Source organism: Engystomops pustulosus, chromosome 2, assembly GCF_040894005.1.
Source record: "Engystomops pustulosus chromosome 2, aEngPut4.maternal, whole genome shotgun sequence".
NCBI classification, from domain to species: Eukaryota; Metazoa; Chordata; class Amphibia; order Anura; family Leptodactylidae; genus Engystomops; species Engystomops pustulosus.
Genome location: NC_092412.1, coordinates 23,942,248 through 23,969,095, shown reverse-complemented (window position 1 = coordinate 23,969,095; position 26,848 = coordinate 23,942,248). Strand labels below are relative to the sequence as shown.

The 26,848-nt window shown below is 40.2% G+C and overlaps 1 protein-coding gene across 10 annotated transcripts in view; it reads left to right on the top strand.

Annotated features, from left to right (window-relative positions):
- Positions 1 to 26,848, top strand: part of DLG2 (discs large MAGUK scaffold protein 2) — an 860,202-nt gene that overhangs the window by 788,876 nt on the left and 44,478 nt on the right. The gene's annotated exons all lie outside the window — the stretch shown is intronic.

Here is a 26,848-nt window from a genome sequence, read left to right as displayed (position 1 = left end):
CCTACACATCTACAACCAGAATACCGCCTACACATCTACACCCATAATACCACCTACACATCTACACTAGAGATGAGCAAGCACTAAAATGCTTGGGTGCTCGTTACTCGAGCCGAACATTTCCCAATGCTCGAGTGCTCGTTTCGAGTAACGAGCCCCATTGAAATCAATGGGAGACCCAAGCATTTTTCAGTAAAATTATAAACTGAACGAGCACAGTGAAAGAACACAGTGCAGAACAGATTGCAGATGTTCGGGAACATCTGCGATCTGTTCCGGAGACACGCGTGCAGAACAGTGTACTACGCAATAGTATTTGAAGAACAATATGTGTGAAGAACAACTTGCAGATGTTGCCAAACATCTGTAATGTGTTCTTCACACATATTGTTCTTCAAATACTATTGCGGAGAACACCGTTCTGCACGCATGTCTCCGGAACAGATCGCAGATGTTCCCGAACATCTGCAATCTATTTTGCACTGTGTTCTTTCGCTGTTTTCTTCAATTAAATGATTAAATTAAATGTTTTAATTGTATTTTTTTACTGTTCTTCACTTCTTTTTTTTTAATTAAATGCTCGTTATCGAGCAGGGCAAATACTCGTCCGAGCAACGAGCCGGTCCGAGTATGCTAATACTCGACCGAGCATCAAGCTCGGACGAGTATACTCGCTCATCACTAATCTACACCCATAATACCTCCTACATATCTACACCCAAAATACCGCCTACACATCTACACCCATAATACCTCCTACACATCTACACCCATAATACCGCATACACATCTACACCCATAATACCGCCTACACATCTACACCCATAATACCACCTACACATCTACACCCATAATACCACCTATTCATCTACACTCGGAATACCGCCTACACATCTACACCCGGAATACCACCTACACATCTACATCCAGAATACCACCTACACATCTACACCCATAATACTGCCTACACATCTACACCCATAATACCACCTACACATCTACACCCATAATAACACCTACACATCTACACCCATAATACCTCCTACACATCTACACCCATAATACCACCTACACATCTACACCCATAATACCGCCTACACATCTACACCTATAATACCACCTACACATCTACACCCATAATACCACCAACACATCTACACCAGGAATACCACCTACACATGTACAACCATAATACCGCCTACACATCTACACCCATAATACCTCCTACACATCTACAACCAGAATACCGCCTACACATCTACACCCGGAATACCTCCTACACATCTACACCTGGAATACCTCCTACACATCTACAACCAGAATACCGCCTACACATCTACACCCAGAATACCACCTACACATCTACACCTATAATACCGCCTACACATCTACACCCAGAATACCACCTACACATCTACACCCATAATACCGCCTACACATCTACACCCGGAATACTGCCTACACATCTACACCCGGAATACCGCCTACACATCTACACCCGGAATACCGCCTACAAATCTGCTTTATTTTCTTAATATGTAAATTACCTGCAGAGGCTACTGGAGTAGCCTTAGCTCCCAGTGCCCGGCCAGCCTAGTACACGCCCCATTAGCCTCTGCAGGTAATTTCCATATTAAGAAAATAAAGTTTTTATCAAGCTAGGTTCCAGGATTATAATAATACAGATTACGGCAGAGGCAAGAAGGAGGCATCTACCATAAGATCCACTTCTGATAGTAGAATCTTAATGGTATGTTTCCTTTAAAGGAGACAGGGCAGGTCTAACTAGCACTTATTCTAACAAATCTGGATTCCCTACTGGATTCACTTCCTGGTCTCATCTTAGTGAATAGCTGAACGGTCATTTTCTGTGTGACCTGGAAGTAGATAATTTCCTGACCAGTAAAGCATCGAAACAGAAGCCACAGGGGATCCGAATCTGCTATGTGGAAGTGATTCTGACTAGATATAAGTGAATGTTACACCACTTGTGTAATCTAATTTTCAGTTGTGGATGGAGGTGCCCTTTAAATAAGTTGTAACCCTCCTCCATACATCTGCAGGAGTGAACTCTTCTGTGTTTATGGTGCCTGGAGATTTATCGCAGGTCAGGGTTTGGGTAGGTAGAGACGAAGCCAAAGTAATCCATCTCCTGTCCACAGGGCACTGACTTCTCCATACATTGTCCATGTAGTATTTCTAATTGGCCAGGATTAATGGATGGGGCAGTATCTGCGGGAAGAGAGAGAGAAATCAATCCCGGGATTCTCATAAACTCACCGCGAACGAATGAACGGACGGATCAAGGTCTGACCTTCTAGGTCTCAGAGGCTTCACATTAACATTCAGCTGCAGGATAGAGAAAATGATAAATCCAATAGAAATGCAAGAAAATACACTCAACAATAAGAGAAATTTAAAGCAAATGAGAAAATGATAACTACAAAAATAAATAAAGCACCATATACCCCACCTATTACTACATGCGATACTTTCACAAAACATTGGAAGTGGTGGGATAATTCTAGAATATTCACTATTTCATAGGGTTGTGTGTAATACTAAAAACCCTATATGCACTACAAAAAAAAGGTGGCACACAAGAATATAACTACTATAATACTGCCCCCTATGTACAAGAATATAACTACTATAATACTGCCCCCTATGTACAGGAATATAACTACTATAATACTGCCCCCTATGTACAAGAATATAACTACTATAATACTGCCCCCTATGTACAAGAATATAACTACTATAATACTGCCCCCTATGTACAGGAATATAACTACTATAATACTGCCCCCTATGTACAAGAATATAACTACTATAATACTGCCCCCTATGTACAAGAATATAACTACTATAATACTGCCCCCTATGTACAAGAATATAACTACTATAATACTGCCCCCTATGTACAAGAATATAACTACTATATTACTGCCCCCTATGTACAAGAATATAACTACTATATTACTGCCCCCTATGTACAAGAATATAACTACTATAATACTTCCCCCTATGTACAAGAATATAACTACCATAATACTGCCCCCTATGTGCAAGAATATGCCTTCTATAATACTGCCCCCTATGTACAAGAATATAACTACTATAATACTGCCTCCTATGTACAAGAATATAACTACTATAATACTGCCCCCTATGTACAAGAATATAACTACTATAATACTGTCCCCTATGTAAAAGAATATAACTACTATAACACTGCCCCTATGTACAAGAATATAACTACTATAATACTGCCACCTATGTACAAGAATATAACCACTATAATACTGCCCCCTATGTACAGGAATATAACTACTATAATACTGCCCCCAATGTACAAGAATATAACTACTATAATACTGCCCACTATGTACAAGAATATAACTACTATAATACTTCCCCCTATGTACAAGAATATAGCTACTATAATACTGCCACCTATGTACAAGAATATAACTACTATAATACTGCCCCTATGTACAAGAATATAACTAATATAATACTGCCCCCTATGTACAAGAATATAACTACTACAATACTGCCCTCTATGTACAAGAATATAACTACTATAATACTGCCCCCTATGTACAAGAATATAACTACCATAATACTGCCTCCTATGTACAAGAATATAACTCCTATAATACTGCTTCCTATGTACAAGAATATAGCTTCTAAAATACTGCCCCCTATATACAAGAATATAACTACTATAATACTGTCCCCTATGTACAAGAATATAACTACTATAATACTGTCCCCTATGTACAAGAATATAACTACTATAATACTGCCCCCTATGTACAAGAATATAACTACTATAATACTGCCCCCTATGTACAAGAATATAACTACTATAATACTGCTCGCTATGTACAAGAATATAACTACTATAATACTGCCCCCTATGTACAAGAATATAACTACTATAATACTCCCCCCTATGTACAAGAATATAACTACTATAATACTCCCCCTATGTACAAGAATATAATTAATATAATACTTCCCCCTATGTACAAGAATATAACTACTATAATACTGCCTCTATGTATAGGAATATAACTAATATAATACTGCCGCCTATGTACAAGAATATAACTACTATAATACTGCCCTCTATGTACAGGAATATAACTAATATAATACTGCTCCCTATGTACAAGAATATAACTACTATAATACTGCCCCCATGTATAAGAATATAACTACTATAATAATGCCCCCTATGTACAAGAATATAACTACTATAATACTGTCCCCTATGTACAAGAATATAACTACTATAATACTGCCCCTATGTACAAGAATATAACTACTAAAATACTGCCACCTATGTACAAGAATATAACCACTATAATACTGCCCCCTATGTACAGGAATATAACTACTATAATACTGCCCCCTATGTACAAGAATATAACTACTATAATACTGCCCACTATGTACAAGAATATAACTACTATAATACTTCCCCCTATGTACAAGAATATAGCTACTATAATACTGCCACCTATGTACAAGAATATAACTACTATAATACTTCCCCCTATGTACAAGAATATAGCTACTATAATACTGCCCCCTATGTACAAGAATATAACTACTATAATACTGCCCCCTATGTACAAGAATATAACTACTATAATACTGCCCCCCTATGTACAAGAATATAACTACTATAATACTGCCCCTATGTACAAGAATATAACTACTATAATACTGCCCCTATGTACAAGAATATAACTACTATAATACTGCCACCTATGTACAAGAATATAACTACTATAATACTGCCCCTATGTACAAGAATACAACCACCATAATACTGCCCCTGTGTACAAGAATATAACTACTATAATACTGCCACCTATGTACAAGAATATAACTACTATAATACTGCCCCTATGTACAAGAATATAACTAATATAATACTGCCCCCTATGTACAAGAATATAACTACTACAATACTGCCCTCTATGTACAAGAATATAACTACTATAATACTGCCCCCTATGTACAAGAATATAACTACCATAATACTGCCTCCTATGTACAAGAATATAACTCCTATACTACTGCTTCCTTTGTACAAGAATATAGCTTCTATAATACTGCCCCCTATATACAAGAATATAACTACTATAATACTGTCCCCTATGTACAAGAATATAACTACTATAATACTGTCCCCTATGTACAAGAATATAACTACTATAATACTGCTCGCTATGTACAAGAATATAACTACTATAATACTCCCCCCTATGTACAAGAATATAATTAATATAATACTTCCCCCTATGTACAGGAATATAACTACTATAATACTGCCTCTATGTACAGGAATATAACTAATATAATACTGCCGCCTATGTACAAGAATATAACTACTATAATACTGCCCCCTATGTACAAGAATATAACTACTATAATACTGCCCCTATGTACAGGAATATAACTAATATAATACTGCTCCCTATGTACAAGAATATAACTACTATAATACTGCCCCTATGTACAAGAATATAACTACTATAATACTGCCCCTATGTACAAGAATATAACTAATATAATACTGCCCCCTATGTACAAGAATATAACTACTACAATACTGCCCTCTATGTACAAGAATATAACTACTATAATACTGCCCCCTATGTACAAGAATATAACTACCATAATACTGCCTCCTATGTACAAGAATATAACTCCTATAATACTGCTTCCTATGTACAAGAATATAGCTTCTAAAATACTGCCCCCTATATACAAGAATATAACTACTATAATACTGTCCCCTATGTACAAGAATATAACTACTATAATACTGTCCCCTATGTACAAGAATATAACTACTATAATACTGCCCCCTATGTACAAGAATATAACTACTATAATACTGCCCCCTATGTACAAGAATATAACTACTATAATACTGCTCGCTATGTACAAGAATATAACTACTATAATACTGCCCCCTATGTACAAGAATATAACTACTATAATACTCCCCCCTATGTACAAGAATATAACTACTATAATACTCCCCCTATGTACAAGAATATAATTAATATAATACTTCCCCCTATGTACAAGAATATAACTACTATAATACTGCCTCTATGTATAGGAATATAACTAATATAATACTGCCGCCTATGTACAAGAATATAACTACTATAATACTGCCCTCTATGTACAGGAATATAACTAATATAATACTGCTCCCTATGTACAAGAATATAACTACTATAATACTGCCCCCATGTATAAGAATATAACTACTATAATAATGCCCCCTATGTACAAGAATATAACTACTATAATACTGTCCCCTATGTACAAGAATATAACTACTATAATACTGCCCCTATGTACAAGAATATAACTACTAAAATACTGCCACCTATGTACAAGAATATAACCACTATAATACTGCCCCCTATGTACAGGAATATAACTACTATAATACTGCCCCCTATGTACAAGAATATAACTACTATAATACTGCCCACTATGTACAAGAATATAACTACTATAATACTTCCCCCTATGTACAAGAATATAGCTACTATAATACTGCCACCTATGTACAAGAATATAACTACTATAATACTTCCCCCTATGTACAAGAATATAGCTACTATAATACTGCCCCCTATGTACAAGAATATAACTACTATAATACTGCCCCCTATGTACAAGAATATAACTACTATAATACTGCCCCCCTATGTACAAGAATATAACTACTATAATACTGCCCCTATGTACAAGAATATAACTACTATAATACTGCCCCTATGTACAAGAATATAACTACTATAATACTGCCACCTATGTACAAGAATATAACTACTATAATACTGCCCCTATGTACAAGAATACAACCACCATAATACTGCCCCTGTGTACAAGAATATAACTACTATAATACTGCCACCTATGTACAAGAATATAACTACTATAATACTGCCCCTATGTACAAGAATATAACTAATATAATACTGCCCCCTATGTACAAGAATATAACTACTACAATACTGCCCTCTATGTACAAGAATATAACTACTATAATACTGCCCCCTATGTACAAGAATATAACTACCATAATACTGCCTCCTATGTACAAGAATATAACTCCTATAATACTGCTTCCTTTGTACAAGAATATAGCTTCTATAATACTGCCCCCTATATACAAGAATATAACTACTATAATACTGTCCCCTATGTACAAGAATATAACTACTATAATACTGTCCCCTATGTACAAGAATATAACTACTATAATACTGCTCGCTATGTACAAGAATATAACTACTATAATACTCCCCCCTATGTACAAGAATATAATTAATATAATACTTCCCCCTATGTACAGGAATATAACTACTATAATACTGCCTCTATGTACAGGAATATAACTAATATAATACTGCCGCCTATGTACAAGAATATAACTACTATAATACTGCCCCCTATGTACAAGAATATAACTACTATAATACTGCCCCTATGTACAGGAATATAACTAATATAATACTGCTCCCTATGTACAAGAATATAACTACTATAATACTGCCCCCTATGTACAAGAATATAACTACTATAATAATGCCCCCTATGTACAAGAATATAACTACTATAATACTGTCCCCTATGTACAAGAATATAACTACTATAATACTGCTCCTATGTACAAGAATACAACTACTATAATACTGCCCCCTATGTACAAGAATATAACTACTATAATACTGCCCCCTATGTACAAGAATATAACTACTATAATACTGCCCCCTATGTACAAGAATATAACTACTATAATACTGTCCCCTATGTACAAGAATATAACTACTATAATACTGCTCCTATGTACAAGAATATAACTACTATAATACTGCCCCCTATGTACAAGAATATAACTACTATAATACTGCTCCCTATGTACAAGACTATAACTACTATAATACTGTCCCCTATGTACAAGAATATAACTACTATAATACTGCCCCCTATGTACAAGAATATAACTACTATAATACTGCCCCCTATGTACAGGAATATAACTAATATAATACTGCTCCCTATGTACAAATACATAACTCCTGTCACACATGATATACATCGCAGTGCAGTGATTGGATACATGAGGTCCCCTCCCTCTTTGTGTATAAGAGGGTCCAGTGATCTGTCAGACCTCATGTACATGTGTTACACCCTATAGACAGGTGTTGATGGTGTTGCGGTAGTCTTTGGAGATCTCGTCTCCTCTCAGACACTTTCTGGTAATTATCACATCATCTGGTGCAGGATTAGGAATCTGTGAACGTCTCGTTGATCTGTGAATGAATCATTGAGGAAGCCGGAGCAGCCGTAGTATTCTCACAACTTCCCTACTACAAACAGTCAGCGTGATGAGTGAGTTGTTCTCTTGTACTTTTTTTTTTTTGAGAGATGGAGAGTAACTACGAACACAAGTAGAAGCAGCGCTCTCACACAGGATGTCTCCTTTATGACAAATCCACCTTATTATTCCTTATTTTTTTCATTTGTGAGGTACGGAGGGATTAATTAAGAAATACATTTTATGTACCCATTGGCATTGAAGAATAACACTGCTATAATACTGCTTCAATGTACACAAAATATAACCACTGGAATAAATTAAAAAGTAAAGAAAAATAAAAAGCTAATAATAAATAAATGGGTTGCCACACTGCGCACCACACACATATACATATAGTAAATTTCGTTTTTGTAATAAATAAATGGGTTACCACACTGCGCACTTCATGTACATATAGTAAGTTAGGTTTTTATAACAAATAAATGGGTTACCACACTGCGCACCACATGTACATATGGTAAGTTAGGTTTTTATAACAAATAAATGGGTTACCACACTGCACACCACATGTACATATAGTAAGTTAGGTTTTTATAACAAATAAATGGGTTACCACACTGAGTGTCGCATGTACATATAGTAAGTTCCCTTTTTCATATAAATAAATGGGTTACCACACTGAGCGTCACATGTACATATAGTAAGTTCCCTTTTTCATATAAATAAATGGGTTACCACAGTGAGCACCACATGTACGTATAGTAACTTTCGTTTATTTTAATAAATAAATGGGTTACCACACTGAGCACCACATGTACATATAGTAAGTTCCCTTTTTCATAATAAATAAATGGATTACCACACTGAACACCTTATATGCATATAGTAACTTTCAATTTTGCAATAAGTAATGGGTTACCACACTGCGCACCACATGTACATATAGTAATTTCCTTCTTCATAATAAATAAATGGGTTACTACACTGCGCACCACATGTACATATAGTAATTTCCTTTTTCATAATAAATAAATGGGTTACCACACTGCGCACCACATGTACATATAGTAAGTTAGGTTTTTATAACAAATTAATGGGTTACCACACTGCGCACCACATGTACATATAGTAAGTTAGGTTTTTATAACAAATAAATGGGTTACCACACTGAGCACCACATGTACATATAGTAAGTTCCCTTTTTCATATAAATAAATGGGTTACCAATCTGAGAACCACATGTGGATATAGGCCCACATTTACTAAGAACAGTGCAGTCTGTACTATGTGCAGTTTGTCTGTGTATAGTGCAGGGGGCGCCAGATTCATGATTTATGGTGTCAGTTCTTCATGCATCTGGCCCCCCTTCACTTCTCCGACCAAGTGCACTAACCTTTTTTGGTGCTACTTTAACATGGAACGTGTGGCACAATTCTGTTGGACATTGCATGATAAATCTGGTGCACGGTCCGAATGAGCACTTTTCCTTTTTTTAATAATAAATGGGTTACCACACTGCGCACCACATGTACATATCGTAACTTATGTTTTTGTAATAAATGGGTTACCACACTGCGCACCACATGTACATATAGTAACTTACGTTTTTGTAATACATAAATGGGTTACCACACTGCGCACCACATGTACATATAGTAACTTACATTTATGTTAAAATGGGCTACCACGCTGTGCACCACATGTACATATAGTAACATACGTTTTTGTAATAAATGGGTTACCACACTGCGCACCACATATACATATAGAACTTACGTTTTTGTAATACATAAATGGGTTACCACACTGCGCACCACATGTACATATAGTAACTTACATTTTTGTAAAAATGGGCTACCACACTGCGCACCACATGTACATATAGTAACATACCTTTTTGTAATAAATGGGTTAGCACACTGCGCACCACGTATACATATAGTAACTTACGTTTTTGTAATAAATGGGTTACCACACTGAGCACCACATGTACATATCGTAACTTACGTTTTTGTAATAAATGGGTTACCACACTGCGCACCACATGTGCATATAGTAACTTTACATTTTTTTCTATAAAACCTCCATAAATCACAATAACTTGAAAAAATAAAAGACTAATGAAAGATAAAACACTTCTGCGATTGCTACATTTCCCTTTAAGTGGGTCAGAGGGAGGCTGAGCGTTGGATACTTAGGAGTCTCAGTCTAAAAATACAAGTGGCGTCTCCGCTTCTCCCACCGTCCATAATAAGTGCTGAGCATTTGTTACCCTTTCATCTGCCCTCCCTGCAGACGCTCTGCGGGTTAGATCTACACCTTATTCCGTTACTTTGTATCACTCCAGAGCATTCGCCGCATTCCAGGAATTTATTGAGTCGTTGGCTGGAAGATAATGATGCACCCTGAAAGTATAAACCTCTTGGCGAGCGCACAGACTCTCAAACACCTGAAATCCATCACTGCGAATCTCCTTGCGGAGCGCAGATAGCTGAGGATGAATTGTGGGTGGCCTATCATTAAAGTATAGGAAAAACTTCACTTTCTCATTTAAAGGCATTACTCCACTTCTTTGTACAATAAAAAGTCTTGCAGATTCAGAAAATTATTTTTTTTTCTTATTTGTGCTTGCTGTCATTGAATGGAAACCTTTCTTGGCTTACCTGATCATGTAATGGACATAAGTGTGCACAACCCTGATTTTATTTATATATGTGACTTGAATTTTAAAGATCATAAAATGACCAGGACAGATTGTCACTGACTGCAAGCAGAGATGGTGTAGTGACCTAATTATTGTACAGGACCATAATAAGAAGCCATATACATTCAGGGCCAAATGTAATTTATGTAATAAAGTGATAAATAGCAACCAGATATAGTGCAGTAAATAATGAACCCCTGGTGGTCTTTAAGAAAATCTACCATTTGACTACATGCATTATGAACCAAACATACCTTGAGAATGCTGTAGCGAAACTGATGCAGAAACACATCTTGTTTAATCCCTGCGGCTGCTCCGGAGCTTCTCCTCTTTCCCTAATTATGCACTGCTCCAAAGAATGATGCAATCACTGTGTTGTGCCTGACAGGCAGAAGTTATCAATTGCTGCACCATCCTCCAGCTGCTGTGTATGAGTGATCCAGCTCAGGTTGATAACTCCTGTCTGGACAGTGCAGACAGCTCTGTGTAATGTGTTAATAAACTGCAAGCAGCATGCAACCCAATTTTCCCAAGGTCCTGGATGTTATACTTGTTTTTTCAGCAAAACCCCTCAACTCAAACAAGATATGTTTCTGCATTAGTGTAGCTACAGCAGTCTCAAGGCATGTTTGGCTCATAATGCATGAAATCAAATGGTAGATTTTCTTTAAGGGGATTTTATGTGGCCCCTGGTGATCTAGGTTAGTACATAGGGTTAATGCTGGTTTTCTAGAAGTAGTAAAAGAGGAATTGTCATTTTGTTAACCTAAGTTAGTGTAAGATTTATTGTTAATTTTTCTGATGGTCTAGGTGAGAGAAAGGGTTAATCCCTGATGGTTCTGGGAAGTTATGAGGTTAATCTCAGTATCCCTAGTCTAGGGCAGTATAGTGATCAATGGCCGAATAATGGTCATTTCTAAGACCCCAATTGGAGGGCAGTGAAAGGATGTTACATACTAGGGGTACAGTGATCACTTACATCTCCAGACTCTGGTATTATCCCGGTTGTAATTAGCTATTCTTCCCTGCTGTGATCAGAGTGATATGTGCACAGAGGGGATAGAGAGAACTAGGAAGCTGCACATTTGTACGGCTGCACAGTTCTCTCTGTGATCAGAACGTTTCACTCTGCCCTATCATTAAATGGGTTGGTCATTCGGTCACCGTTTGGGGACAATTTTATGCTCGGTTTGATAATAATAATTCCTTTATTTGTATAGTGCACACAGATTACGCATTGCTGTACAGAGTTTGCCAAATCAATCCCTGTCCCCAATAGGGTTCACAATCTAATCAACCTACCAGTATGTTTTGGAGTGTGGGAGGAAACCGGAGGACCTGGAGGAAACCCATGCAAGTATGTGTAGTTGATTCTAAAATTAGTGGTCAATAGGTGGCCAATGTGTCAAACCTCTTCAATCAATGGGCAGTATGCTGTGAAATTGCTGTGCAACTAGACAGTTAGATCACATCTACTCGAAAATCCTTTCTATTTCCTACCGAGACCAAAAGATGTTAAAAAAATGACCTACCGCTTTGTTGCTGAGGGAAGTGCTCTACCTGAACACAGAGAGTACTGTGCAGTCAGGCAGTTACAACCTCTATGCTGCACAGTTCTCTTTATCCCCTCTTTAGACTTGTTTCCAACAAAAGTGGTGCAACCCCCTTTATGAGGGGGCAGGGTTAAGCACTCTGCTCAATCACAGAGAGTGTCGTTCAAAGATAGACACCTCTTGTCTCATAAGCAACTAATTCTGTTGTTCTTCTTTTCCTATGTTTGATACCGCAGCTCTGCTTCTTCAGATTGGCTGCTGGGTATAAGCAGAAGGTCAGCAGATAACAAACCAACAGACTATTATCAAGTAATTGCCACACATATACAGGGGTCTTACTGGAGTCGTAGGGGAGCTCGGTCAAATCAATTTCCCATGTCCTTTTAGGTAATTAACCCTTTGCACTCTTTTATCTAGAAAAACTGGGCAGATGTGTGCACCTGCCCGGTCTCATCTCATCTCTATTAGGTAGACGTTCATTGGGATTGATCTAGTTATCTATTTGAGGGGGTCCCGTATTCAGAACTAAACAGTGAGACAGTGAGTTGGAAAGAAGAGTCATTAATGAATCTGTCTGGAGGACCAAGAGCGTCTATGCAATCAGTGGGGGAAATTGTGTAGTTCTTTATTTAACCTGTGGGGGCACTGCAGGGATGAGACACTTCCGGACAGAATAGAAAGGATCACTAAAACTGAGCACCTACTCTATACTTATACTTAATGCTGTTGTTTTGGCAGCCAATATGCTAATTGGGCTGTCTACTGTCATGTAGGTGGGGCAGACAGTCTGGCACCACCCTCCTGTCAGTAGATCATAGGTGAAAATGACAACGGTGTCCTAATCAGGGAAGTGATTATTAAAAGATATATAAAGTCATGTATTTCCACCTGGAGGAGCCTTGGAGTATCCCTTTAAATATTCACACGTCATGTCACCTGCAGGAACGACACACGTCCCATGAATTTCCTCATCCAATTAGCTCTTTCCTGTAAAGGGTGACAGCAGTAATATCCTTAATTACTTAAACTAATAATTATGTGATTATTGCAGTGATAATTATTCAATTTCGTGACATTTCCTCGGTTATGTATTCCGCCTGTGTGTACGGGGAGGAATGACGCGTCCCTTCTCCTTTCTTATTCCTATCACTTCTTTTCTTCTGTCCCTGATGTTCTTTGTGATGGAAATTTTTTTCGGTCTTTTTTTAAACATGTATTTATGGAAATGATGGGATCATGTGATTTTCTGTTCCTTGTACTTCTGGGTATTTTTACGGAACATACAAGTTGTCTCCTTCCATAGTCTAAAACAGTGTTCCCCAACCAGGCCGCGCTGGACCTCTGTAAAAACAAACAAAAGAAAATATACTCACCTTCCCCGTTCCCCTGCAGCAGTCTTCTCTCCCATTACTTAATTTCCATGTAAATGCACTGTTCTATTGATGGTGAGCAAAGAGAAGACTGCTGCAGGGGAACAGGGAAGGTGAGTATTTTTTTTGTTTTTAGTTCAGCTGGTATAGTAGAAGGTGGGGGGGGGGCTTCTTCAGGAAATTGGACAATATAAGCTAGGCACACAGGGAGTTATGTGGGGCATGCAAACTTGCATTTTTGGCTATGAAACAGAAACTAGACTGTATCCCCCCCCCCCCACCTACTGGTCCCTGGAGAAAATTTATGTTTACAGCCGGTCCCTGGGCAAAAAAAGGTTGGGGACCACTGGTCTAAAACATTCTAAAACTGTCTTAAAGGGGTCTCCCATCTGCTTTCCAGATCTACCTTTCCTGTTCCTATGAAATCTATAATTTTAGAGAAAATTCAGTTTTTAACTTTATGCAAATGAGCTTCTCTGTACAACAGGGGTGGGGCCATATGTGTTAGTGTGCCCGTTTTTTTTTCCCTTTCCCACATAGACCATACATGCATTGATTGACATTCCCAATAAAAGGAAAACGTAGAAAATCAGGCGTGCCTGTAGATACAGCCCCGCCCGAAAAGCTCATTAACATAAAACAAATTGGGTGACATTTATCAGGACTTCTGTGCCTGAATTGCCATACCCGGGTAAGAGCTGCTAGTGGGGCCCACTTTTGGCAGTACATAATGAATCCATAGGGTGTTAGGGGGGGGGGTTATATAAAATAACCATGAGGGGGCTGTTTGGGATATTTTAGGGAACAGGAGACTTTCTGAATTTTTAATGCCGCCATGTGAGTTTACTGCAAAGGGGCCCACTGAGGGCACCTGCTGAAACCTGGAGCCAGCCCTGCCAGCTCCATACCAAGGGGGTGTGAAGTGGGCACATACCTCTTTGCTGTGGCCAGCGAACTTCCGCAAGCAAAAGTTTACATGCTGTGCATATTTGTAGGACCTGGTGTAGAAATATATACTTCATGGCCGACCTACTTGATACATCAGGAGGCCTAAGCCTCTCGATGCCTCCAAGGCGGCGGGATTTCATCATATGCTCATGCACGAGCGCTTTTTTTCAAGATTCCTTCAGTTATGTTATTTGTCTCAGTGATAACCTGTACAATTATTTGTTTCTAGACAGATGCGTCTGGCCAGGAGACCATCCCCACATGATGTTACTTACATGTCTTATAACTGTATCACGGTGGTGTAACATTTTGGCAATCTTTGAGTATGAACGTGGTCCAGGGCACACAAAAAAAGTCCCCAAAAGATGGTCTCCATAAGTGATGTCAAACTACTTAACTACAACCTACAGCTCCCCCGTTATCTGTCCCACCAGACACCTATTGGAAGAATTATGGCCTTTGTGAATCTTCGTGGATTTTTGAAGGCTAATTATTTTAGACAATCTCCTCAGTAGAGCAAAGCTGGGTGCCATGATTTCAGAATAATGGGGCAGATTTACTTACCCGGCCCATTCGCGATACAGTGGCACGTTCTCTGCGCTGGATTCGGGTCCGGACGGGATTTATGATGGTAGTTCCTCCGCTGTCCACCAGGTGGCGCTGCTGTGCTGAAGTCCGCTGGAATGCTTCGAAATACACCAGAATAGGCCTATCCTGGATGAAGGTGAGTGAAATTTTCGCGACACAATTTTCTTTTTAAATGCGGCGGGTTTTCCGAATCCGTCGGGTTTTCGTTCGGCCACGCCCCCCCGATTTCCGTCGCGTGCATGCCGGCGCCGATGCGCCACAATCCGATCGCGTGCACCAAAATCCCGGGGCAATTCAGGTACAATCGGCGCAAATTGGAAATATTCGGGTAACACGTCGGGAAAACGCGAATCGGGCTCTTAGTAAATAACCCCCAATGTATCTATTACATATGGCCAACCATGATGTAGGTAAATGCACTAAACCCTGAACCTCCAAAGCAGAAGGGTTTTCCATGTACTTTTGATGGTATCTTCTGGCCTCCAAATCTAATATCCTCACCACTCCCTCCAACAAGAGAATTATTCCCTTTCAAGTTCCAGACCTGATTTACTCTTCATGCTGTGTGCGACGGACTAATTAATTCATGAAAGTCAATTATTCCAGAACAGGTAATCACAAAAGTAAATTAAAAAGAGCTTGTGATGAAATAATTTACTCTCCACTTCGAGCCTGAAGACCAGAGGAGATTCATTTTTGACCATTTGCTAGATTTATGGAAACAAGTCACGGTTTGTTAGGTGAGTCATGTTCTGGACACAGATCTTATAGAGAAAAACATCTTCTTATTTCAAGACACTTCTGATCCTGGAATTAAAGGGGTTTTGGTAATTTATACAATATATCAATTTACCATTATGTTGGGACACAAGTATTCCCATGAGAACCATTCTTCCCATAATGGATGCTGGTGCCAGCTCTTCCTCAGGTGTTGTACACAGCCAGCTGCCCACATGCTGTAACACATTATCCAGCAGACCAGTCCGCCATATCCCACTGTTCCATGATACGGTTCTGATGCTTATGAGCCCATCGCAAGGGATTTCAGTACGGGGCTTTAGCTCTCGTTTGAGATTGGAACACTCTAGCAAGCTTTCTCTTCACATAATCTTCAGCTTCCATGACCCTATTGCCAGTTCACTGGTTCTTTACCTTTTGGCCACTTTTGCTGGATTCCTCTTTTATGACTGTAAAACTATCTCCCCTGGTTTCTTCTTCCCTTAATGTATCCTAGCGCCTTCACTTTCACCATAACTGGTAAACGCACTAGGACAGTGATGGCGAACCTTTTAGAGGCCAAGTGCCCAAACTGCAACCCAAAACCCTGCTTATTTATCGTGAGGTGCCAACCAAAAATTAAAGCAGTAACTTACTGCTCCCTGTTCAACAACTTTCAATCATATTGGCCTCCTGAGGACAGCAACACAGTAGAAAGATGGAAAATGTTCCTCATTTTAGCTTCTTACCAGCTTCGCTCTGTACACAGAGAATGGTGGGGCCAGCAGGAGGTCCTCCGAAGATAATTCGGCCCTGTCTAATTCTCCCTCTTCCTACAGTCCCAAGTAGTGAAGTAACTATCAAAATATGACTGAAAGCAGCATCTTTTAAGTTGCTTGGAACTGCAGGAAGAGTCTTTGAGTCTTGTCTGGTGTGCTGGGGCGATGGCCCGGGTGGCCACAAAAAGGGCTCTGAATGCCGCCTCTGCCACCCGTGCCATAGGTTCGCCACCACTGCACTAGGTCATCCATATGATATAACACATAATCCATCAGACCAATACGCTGATCCAGTTCTGAGGCTCTTGTGCCCATTGTAGGGCTTTCAGTGCTGGCCAGTAGCGAGATCAGTCAACTCTAGCTAGCTTTCGCTCCACACAATCTTCAATGTCCATGATCCTATTGTCAGTTCACTGGTTGTCCTTTTTTGGGCCACTTTTGGTGGGTTCCTTTTTATGTAGTGCACTTTGTATCTTTGAACTAAAGGATTTGAACATTGGCCAAGACCATCATACTATCTCCTTCGGTTACTTCTTCCTGTTATATCTCCTAGTGCAGTGGTGGCGAACCTATGGCACGGGTGCCAGAGGTGGCACTCAGAGACCTTTCTGTGGGCACCCAGACCATCACTATTGCACTCCAGTTATCTTCCTGCAGTCCCAGAGCTATTTTAAAGTGACAGTGCTACCTGGGACTACTGGAGGAGTGAAAAGGTGTGGACAGATCTGGATTATCATTGTAGCTCCTGCTCCGGCCCTGAAAATTCTTCCTGTTTATGGGACCCTGGAGGGAAGCTACAATGATCATCCAAATTCCTTCTATTTTCTGCTTTATTGGTGTCCTCTGGGTGCTGGTATCAATGAAAGCTGTGCCAGAGCAGGGAGTATAAATCACTAATTACATTTCTGTGCACTTTGCAATAAATAAGTGGGTCTTGGTTGTAGTTTGGGCACTCGGTTTCTAAAAGGTTCACTATCACTGTCCTAGTGTCTTCTCTTTCACCATAACTGGTATAAGCACCAGGTCATGCACTAGATGTAACTTGGGACTCATCAAACCATTCCGCCATTTTTCAATGTGCCATGATCCAGCTACGAGGCTCATGTGCCCATTGCAAGGCCTTTCATTGATGGGCAGTAGCTCTTATGTGAGATTGGACCATTCTTTCACTCCACATAACGTCCATAACCCTATTGCCAGTTCACTGGTTATCCATCTTTGGGGTACTTTTGGTGGGTTACTGTTTTATGTATTGCACTTGGTACTTTTGGACTCCAGGATTCAACCATTGGCCTTCACCATCACAATGACTCACCTGGTTCCTTCATCCAGAAATGCATTCTAGTACCTTCTCTTACACCATAACTGGGGAACAAACTAGGTCATCCATATAGTTTAACATGTGACCCATCAGACCAGTCCGCTATCTTCTATTTCTCCATGGTTAATTTCTGATGCTTATGCTTGTAGTTACGCTTGGCAGTTGACATGGGCCAACATTGGCACTCTGACCAGTCTCCACCTATACACCCCTAGTCTTCTGTTCTAACACAATTCTTGGACCACTTTTGCTGGGTTCCCATTACTCTACATTGAGAACTCAACATAGCACTTGCCAGTTTAGAGATACTCTAACCATTTCACCTAACCATATCACCTAGCCAATTTGTTCCTGGTCCAGAGTCACTCCGATATTGACACTTGCTAATTTTTCCACCTTCAACTTCAAGAATTGACTGGTCGCTTGCTGCGTTATACAACTTTCATACAAAAAAGTTTTTTATGGTGCATAGTTTGCCCCTTGTGGAGCTACTCACGGTTTAAGACCGGTCCACACAGTCTCGATTAAAATCCAGAAAAATAGAGAAAAAAACTTTGCCTTGTATTGTGAAGATCGAACATATGGGATGTGCCAGAGGCTTCATGGGTGGAGCACGAGCTCATGTTGGTCCCGCTCCTGGACACATGGTTGGAGTAAGCTGAATCTCGACTAAAACCCAGTTTACTGGTTGGAGGGTCATCCTAAAAACGTAACGAGTCAGAGCAAGCCAGGACCTTCCTGTTTTTGGATGGTCAGGAAGATTGGAAAGGTAGAGTAGGAGTGTTTTCAAGAAGTAACACTAGTTGATAACTCTTTTAGGTTCATTGATTTTTTTAAAGATTTTTTTTACACAAAGTAAAGAAAATCCAGTCGAGATGAAATTTCCTCTTTAAACAACCTTCGGCAACTTAAAAAAAAAAAATTGGTGATCACCCATTTCACAGCGGGAACAAGCTTTATTTGTCGTAGCCCAAGGACGACGAGAATTTTTTTTTGTGCTTGTTATTATTTTCTGTCTGATTGCTCGGAGGCACTCGACAACAATTTCTCCATTGTGTTTATTGTGTGTCCTCCAGCGGCCGAGAGATGACTGTACTGCTGCCGGTTGTTCTGTGTGAGAAGGGGTTACGTCTCTACTGCTCGAAATAGAACTCGGCGCCGCAGCGCTCTCTCTCTCCGAAGATTTATTTTGTTCCCTCTTCTCCACGGACAACTCCGCATCGAAAATGTTACACGTAATTAGTTGTACCGTGGATTATAAATGCGAACAACACAGCAATTTTCAAAATTCAATGGACCTGAAAAAATGCCTAGAATTTCTCATTTCTGTCATTTGTATTGTTTTTGTCTTGTTTTTCACTAGAACAATGCTGTGATGTGATGCCGCCATCCTGGTAATATGATACTAGAGCCAAAAGATTTTATGAGCATTGGACAAAGCTGAAAAGAATTTTTTTTTAAATAGCGCCCCTTTTGTCTACAGACTGAGACTGGTATTACACCTTGATCCCACTATAGACCCTATTTTCCAATTGTCCAAATTGTCTATGTGATTTTAGCATAAGTTTTGCTTGTCTTTGGTAAACCATAGGGCAGTGATGGCTAACCTATGGCACTGGTGCCAGAGGTAGCACTCGGAGCCCTTTCTGTGGGCACCCAGACCATCACCGGACATGACTCCAGGTATATTCCTGCAGTCCCAGACAGCCCAGGACTTGCTTTGCACAGAGCTATTTTAAAGTGACAGCTCTACCTGGGACTATTTTCTGCTTATTGGTGTCCTCAGGTGCTGGTATCAATGACAACTGAGACATAGAAGGGAGTATAAATCACAAATTAAATTTCTGTGTCGGCACTTTGCGATAAATAAGCGGGTCTTTGTTGTAGTTTGGGCACTCGGCCTCTAAAAGGTTTGCCATCACTGCCATAGGGCTTTATTTTTATTTTTGTATTTTTTTATACCTGGGAAAATGCTAAAATCTAAAAAAAAAAAAAAAAAGACTTGAGGTTTTACATTTTTATTCACTACTTGTTATAAATGTGTGTTAAAAATTTTAAACATTTCATTTTAAAAAAGTGCAATTAAAAATGTTCAAATATTTTATTTTAAAAAAGTACTATTGAAAATTTTAAGATATTTTATTTTTTAAAAGAGCTATTGAAATTCTTTTTAATATTTTATTTTAAGAAAGTGCTGTTAAAAAATGTTAAAATATTTAATTTTAAAAATGCTATTCAAAATCGAAATTTTTTTTATTTTAAAAAAGTGTTATTAAAAATTTTAAAACCTCAAGACTTTTTTATAAAATATTTTTTCCACTCTAGGTTGATGTAGTATAGGCTTGAACTAGAATCTGTGATTATCTGACTTAAAGGGGTTGGCCACATATTCCGAACTTTAACAGGATAAGTATATGGCCTTAATGGTCACTCATATTATACTCTTCAAGTTTGCTGGTGACCTTCATGCAGCAGGACTCACTGGTGGTCATCACTCCTCCCACATCAGTTGTTGTAGGGGCGTGCCAAGGATTCCTGCATGACCACTAATTTGGGAGTGGTAATGATTGAGGAGGTGTACAGACAGTAATGAGTTAACAGCCTCCTCCATCTGTCTGAAGGCAGCAGGACACGTGATGTTACAGGAGTAGGAAGGGCTATGGCTGCTCAACGCACTGTCTACATCGCTCATTGAGTTCTTTAGACCTATACTTTAACTTCTCTCATGAGAACGTGTGACTGAGCGGGAAAGGGGTGTGGCATACAGAAAAAGCAGGCAAGGTTTAGGATCCGATGAGCCAGAATTGAAACAAAACCCCCCTTTATCCACTTACAATGGTACAGGTCAAATAGTCTAGGGCAAAAATGATATACCATTAAGTTTACCCAAAAAATTGCCAACCACATAGCAAAAACCATATATAGCAGTGCCCACCCAGCTATAACTCTTCATCTATACATGCTCTAAAATCTAACAAATGTCCCATTTCAGTTGTCCTACTTCCTTCTACTCTTTTAACAGGAAGTTACTTTTAAACAGCCAATCAGAACTGACTTGAGTGTAACTGCCACTTCCTGTGCTAGCTCTACAGTCGAATTCTGGAGAATTCCATCAGGCAGCAGCAATCTATTGTGTCCTTGTCTAGGACAGAGTGCAGGACTGTCTCTCTAAATATTGTCAAGCGCCTCATTGGTTCTCTAGTCACCCTGTGCCCCCCCCCACCCCCTCCCATGTGTAGACAGCTGGTATTGACTGCAAGACGTTTTACAATTCCATGTACTCCGGAGCTTCCAACGCATTCCCTTTTATTCCTTTGTTCATAAAAAATGTCATATTTGCATATTTTTTTATGAATATTAATGTTTTACCTTTTAATAGCTTATCAAATTTTAACTGCAGCTTTCAAAGTGTTTGGAGCCACAGAACATTGATGCGTCTGGGGCACGGATCGGAGCGGTTTTGTATTCTAAGCAGAAAGCATTCAGCTTTCATTAAAAACAATTGTAGAAAATTATTTTATGTAAATGAAGTTTAATCATCAAAGACGGGAAAAAGTTCTGCAACTTAAAAAAAATATATATACGGCCAAATCATCACAAAAACAGACATCCCGCCATAGAGAACAGAAAGTTCCGGAAAACAGGGCTGAAACCACACTGCCAAATTTTCCGGATGGTTTTGAATTCTCGGAATCTCGGTAATGATCCTGGCAAATTTGGTTAAGGCTTGCTCAAAAAGGGGCGGAGCTTATGCAAACTCCACCCAAAAACAGGTATTATGGCTTATTTTCAAATTGGAACTGAAACAACCCCTATAAAAAAGTTTAGTTTTTAAAGCCAAAATTTGGTCAAAATTTCCCAGGGTAAGGGAAAACATGCGGATGGGTGGGGGCCCAACTCCAAACACCATTTGTTCACATTCATCCGTCTTAATGAAGCCTACACAGCTTGTTATATCCTAGAACTTGGGTAGGGGATAACATTAAACCTTGGGCCAATCGTTTTTACCATATGCAAAAAGGGATTGACCAAGTTGTGCACATATTTTGTCAAAAACACATCAACTTTATTTAAAATAGGAATATTTGTAACCCAATTAACCCAATCTCCAGTAATTTGAGTGCCAAACCTAACTTGGTCTCTACTGGCCTCTACTTCCTGGTTCCATCTTGATACACAGGAAATGCTTGCTCAGCCAATCACTGGCCCTGGTGAATTACCTCATTCAGTGATTGGCTGAGGAGGCATATCCTATGTATTAAAATGGAACCAGGAGGTATCGGTAAGCATTGGATCAGTGAGCTTTGTTACAGTGTATCCAGTCTAGACAATCCTCTGAGGTTTATGTCAAGTAGATGCCACCATATTGCCATTGAGTGGGATATATTTGTGTTCTTGACATATTTACAGTTGGTAAAATAGGGATGTGTAAGTCCCACTCCGGACTGTTAGCCACCCCCCAGTCTGGGGTGTGGTTTTGCACACTCCGCCTACTCAAGACAGTTGGCAAGAGCTTTTTATTGTACATGCAACATAAGTAGGGATCAGACCCATCAACACAGGTGAGTGTTAATATCAGGTAGAGGTATGGCAGTATTATTTCTCACTGTATGGAAGTATTATTTCTCACTGTATGGCAGTATTCAGGAGAGACAAAAAATACATGTTTATATGTATATTCAATATTTCTCTTCCTGGAATGTTATCTACGTAACTTTGGATATAGTCTCTTTGCTCTGGACCGCGCTTCCCTGTCTATAGGCCGTCATGGTGGATTTTCCGGCACATGGAGACGTTCCGTAGATATCCTCTTGGCCTCTTATCTTCCGCCGGGTGTATAAATCTTAGATACGTTTGTCTCAAGGTTATGTCCCAGTTTCTATTAAAAGAATAAAAATGACAGCCCCGAGCCCTCGCTCCGCTTGCGTTACTTAGTAAGCACCAAACATCCATCTTTTCATGGTGTCTGACCATTCGCTGTATTCCCGCTTTGTATATTACCGTCTACTCTGGCTCCGTACTCCATTAATCATTATGGCGGTGAGGGACCAATCTCCTGGTAATAAGAAGCGGCTGATCATGTGGTCACGAGATATGACTAACAAGTGAGATTTCTGGTTATTTTGGAATTTTTCCATCTTTATTTATGAAGAAAAGTTAATCCTTAAAGGGCATGTCCAGTCCAGAATTCAGCATTCATTGATTTAAGGTGTGTATGACAACTATTTTGTGACAGGTTTGGGTCCCATGTCTACAACCTACACTCATGTCCAGTTTGGACGTCCCACGTCTCCCTTGCTCTCATGTGGGTGGGTAGCTGGGTGCCATGTCTACGACCTACACTCATGTCCAGTTTGGAGGTCCCACGTCTCCCCTGCTCTCATGTGGGTGGGTAACTGGGTCCCATGTCTACGACCTACACTCATGCCCAGTTTGGAGGCCCCACATCTCCACTGCTCTCATGTGGGTGGGTAACTGGGTCCCATGTCTACGACCTACACTCATGTCCAGTTTGGAGGCCCCACGTCTCCCCTGCTCTGATGTGGGTGGGTAGCTGGGTCCCATGTCTACGACCTACACTCATGTCCAGTTTGGAGGCCCCACGTCTCCCCTGCTCTGATGTGGGTGGGTAGCTGGGTCCCATGTCTACGACCTACACTCATGTCCAGTTTGGAGGCCCCACGTCTCCCCTGCTCTCATCTGGGTGGGTAGCTGGGTCCCATGTCTACGACCTACACTCATGCCCAGTTTGGAGGCCCCACGTCTCCCCTGCTCTGATGTGGGTGGGTAGCTGGGTCCCATGTCTACGACCTACACTCATGCCCAGTTTGGAGGCCCCACGTCTCCCCTGCTCTCATGTGGGTGGGTAGCTGGGTCCCATGTCTATGACCTTCACTCATGTCCAGTTTGGAGGTCCCACATCTCACCTGCTCTCATGTGGGTGAGTAGCTGGGTCCCATGTCTACGACCTACACTCATGTCCAGTTTGGAGGTCCCACGTCTCCCCGCTCTCATGTGGGTGAGTAGATGGGTCCCATGTCTACGAACTACACTCATGTCCAGTTTGGAGGTCCCACGTCTCCCCTGCTCTCATCTGGGTGTGTAGCTGGGTCCCATGTCTACGACCTACACTCATGTCCAGTTTGGAGATCCCACGTCTCCCCTGCTCTTATCTGGGTGGGTAGCTGGGTCCCAAGTCTACGACCTACACTCATGTCCAGTTTGGAGGTCCCACGTCTCCCCTGCTCTCATGTGGGTGGGTAGCTGGGTCCCATGTCTACGACCTACACTCATGCCCAGTTTGGAGGCCCCACGTCTCCCCTGCTCTCATGTGGGTGGGTAGCTTGGTCCCATGTCTATGACCTTCACTCATGTCCAGTTTGGAGGTCCCACGTCTCACCTGCTCTCATGTGGGTGAGTAGCTGGGTCCCATGTCTACGACCTACACTCATGTCCAGTTTGGAGGTCCCACGTCTCCCCGCTCTCATGTGGGTGAGTAGATGGGTCCCATGTCTACGAACTACACTCATGTCCAGTTTGGAGGTCCCACGTCTCCCCTGCTCTCATCTGGGTGTGTAGCTGGGTCCCATGTCTAGGACCTACACTCATGTCCAGTTTGGAGATCCCACGTCTCCCCTGCTCTCATCTGGGTGGGTAGCTGGGTCCCAAGTCTACGACCTACACTCATGTCCAGTTTGGAGGTCCCACGTCTCCCCTGCTCTCATGTGGGTGGGTAGCTGGGTCCCATGTCTACGACCTACACTCATGTCCAGTTTGGAGGTCCCACGTCTCCCCTGCTCTCATGTGGGTGGGTAGCTGGGCAGCCCTCAATCTCCGTTCCCAGTATAGTGGTGGGTGCCAGGTACTTCCTTTGACCACCAATTCAGCACCTATTCACTTCAATAGTAGTTGAACAGCCGGTATCATGTAATATGTCCATTTACTTGTATTAGTATCAGTCTGAACTGTAGACCTGGAATTATATTCATGAAGTTATAAATTCTGTAGGTTCCATCAATCTGAAATAGGAGAATCATATGAAAGTAATGCTGGATCAAAGACCAGATTTTGTACATCTTTCAAGGAAATTTACCATCAGGATCATGGATTATAAACCAAATACACTTACATGCTGGTGTGTGCCCCCTTTATCAGAATCTGCTCTTCTTATGCCATTGATTTTTAAGAATATATGCTTTAAAAACTATGCAAATGAGCCTAAGATGCTCCAGGCTCCGTTAACTTCTATGGAGTGTGGAGCCCCTCAGGCTCATTTTGAAGCTTATTTTCGTGAAAACAAAGGCATAAATAGCTTAAAGGGGAGTGGATCCTAATAAAGTGGGCACCCACCTGCATGTAAGTGTACTTGGTTTGTAATCCATAATCCTGATGGTCGATGTCCTTTAAGGATCAGAAAATTTCCAGTCCTTGAGTCATCGTTGTCAGTTATTACCCAGCTTTCCCTGGGTTCTTAAATTATAGCGCTTCATAGAGTAAGATGGGGAAGATGTGCAGGGTAGCGCCTTGCTCCTCGAATAAAATGCCTCCTCTCCTAATTTCCATGTGGACTTATTTTTTTTATATTTTATCTTATTGTTTTTTCTTTCAATTTATGTATTTATATATCTATTTTATTAGTTAGTTTTTATATATTTTATGTTTTTAGACTTTTTTTTATTTTGTATTGTTGTGGTGGTTTTTTTGTATTATTATTATTTATTGTATGATTGTATTAGTTTTTTTTTATTTATTTATTTTTTAATTGCATTTTTTTAAAAAATTTTGGTAATTATTTTGTCGGACTGTATTAGGGAAAAACCCCTTTACGAGCATTCATTATTTGCTGAAAGTGGACCCCCCCCCCCCCCCTTGTAGTTTACTGGTCTACATACAGTTGTAACAAATCCCAAGCAGGGAGCAGTATGAGATCAGTCCAAACCTCTAACAAAAAATGTTATTGTACCTTGTGCCACATAGATACACCCGTTATAAAAGCAGCTTCCTCTGGGGGCTGTAAACGGTGATCGCCACAAGAGGAAGTGATTGTCCACCTGTTTTACCTACAGCACCCTCTACAGTCAACAGGTGGAATTACACTGCAATAATTCAAGTAAAATCTGTAACTTGGTCATTCCAAGTCCTCCAAAGCCGAATGCTTTTCTTTCAAGGCTCTCCCCTTGATTATATTATTGTTAGTAGCTGTGCTCTGGGTTTTTTTTTTTAGGTTTCATGGTTGGCCACTAAGATACATGGTCAAATACTCCCTAACTGTCTATTAACAAAACATATAGGGGACGCATGTAAGTGAATATGACTACGAGATCACTCTATGCAGTCTGTGACCATGGAGACACATAGTTCTGCATAGGAGCTGTGTACACAAAACGGAATTCACAATGATTGCACAATACTATTTTCTGGTATGAGACCATGTAGACCATGTGCTTCCATGCATGGATACGTCTTCTTTAAGGAACGGAGGAGCTTCCAGAGA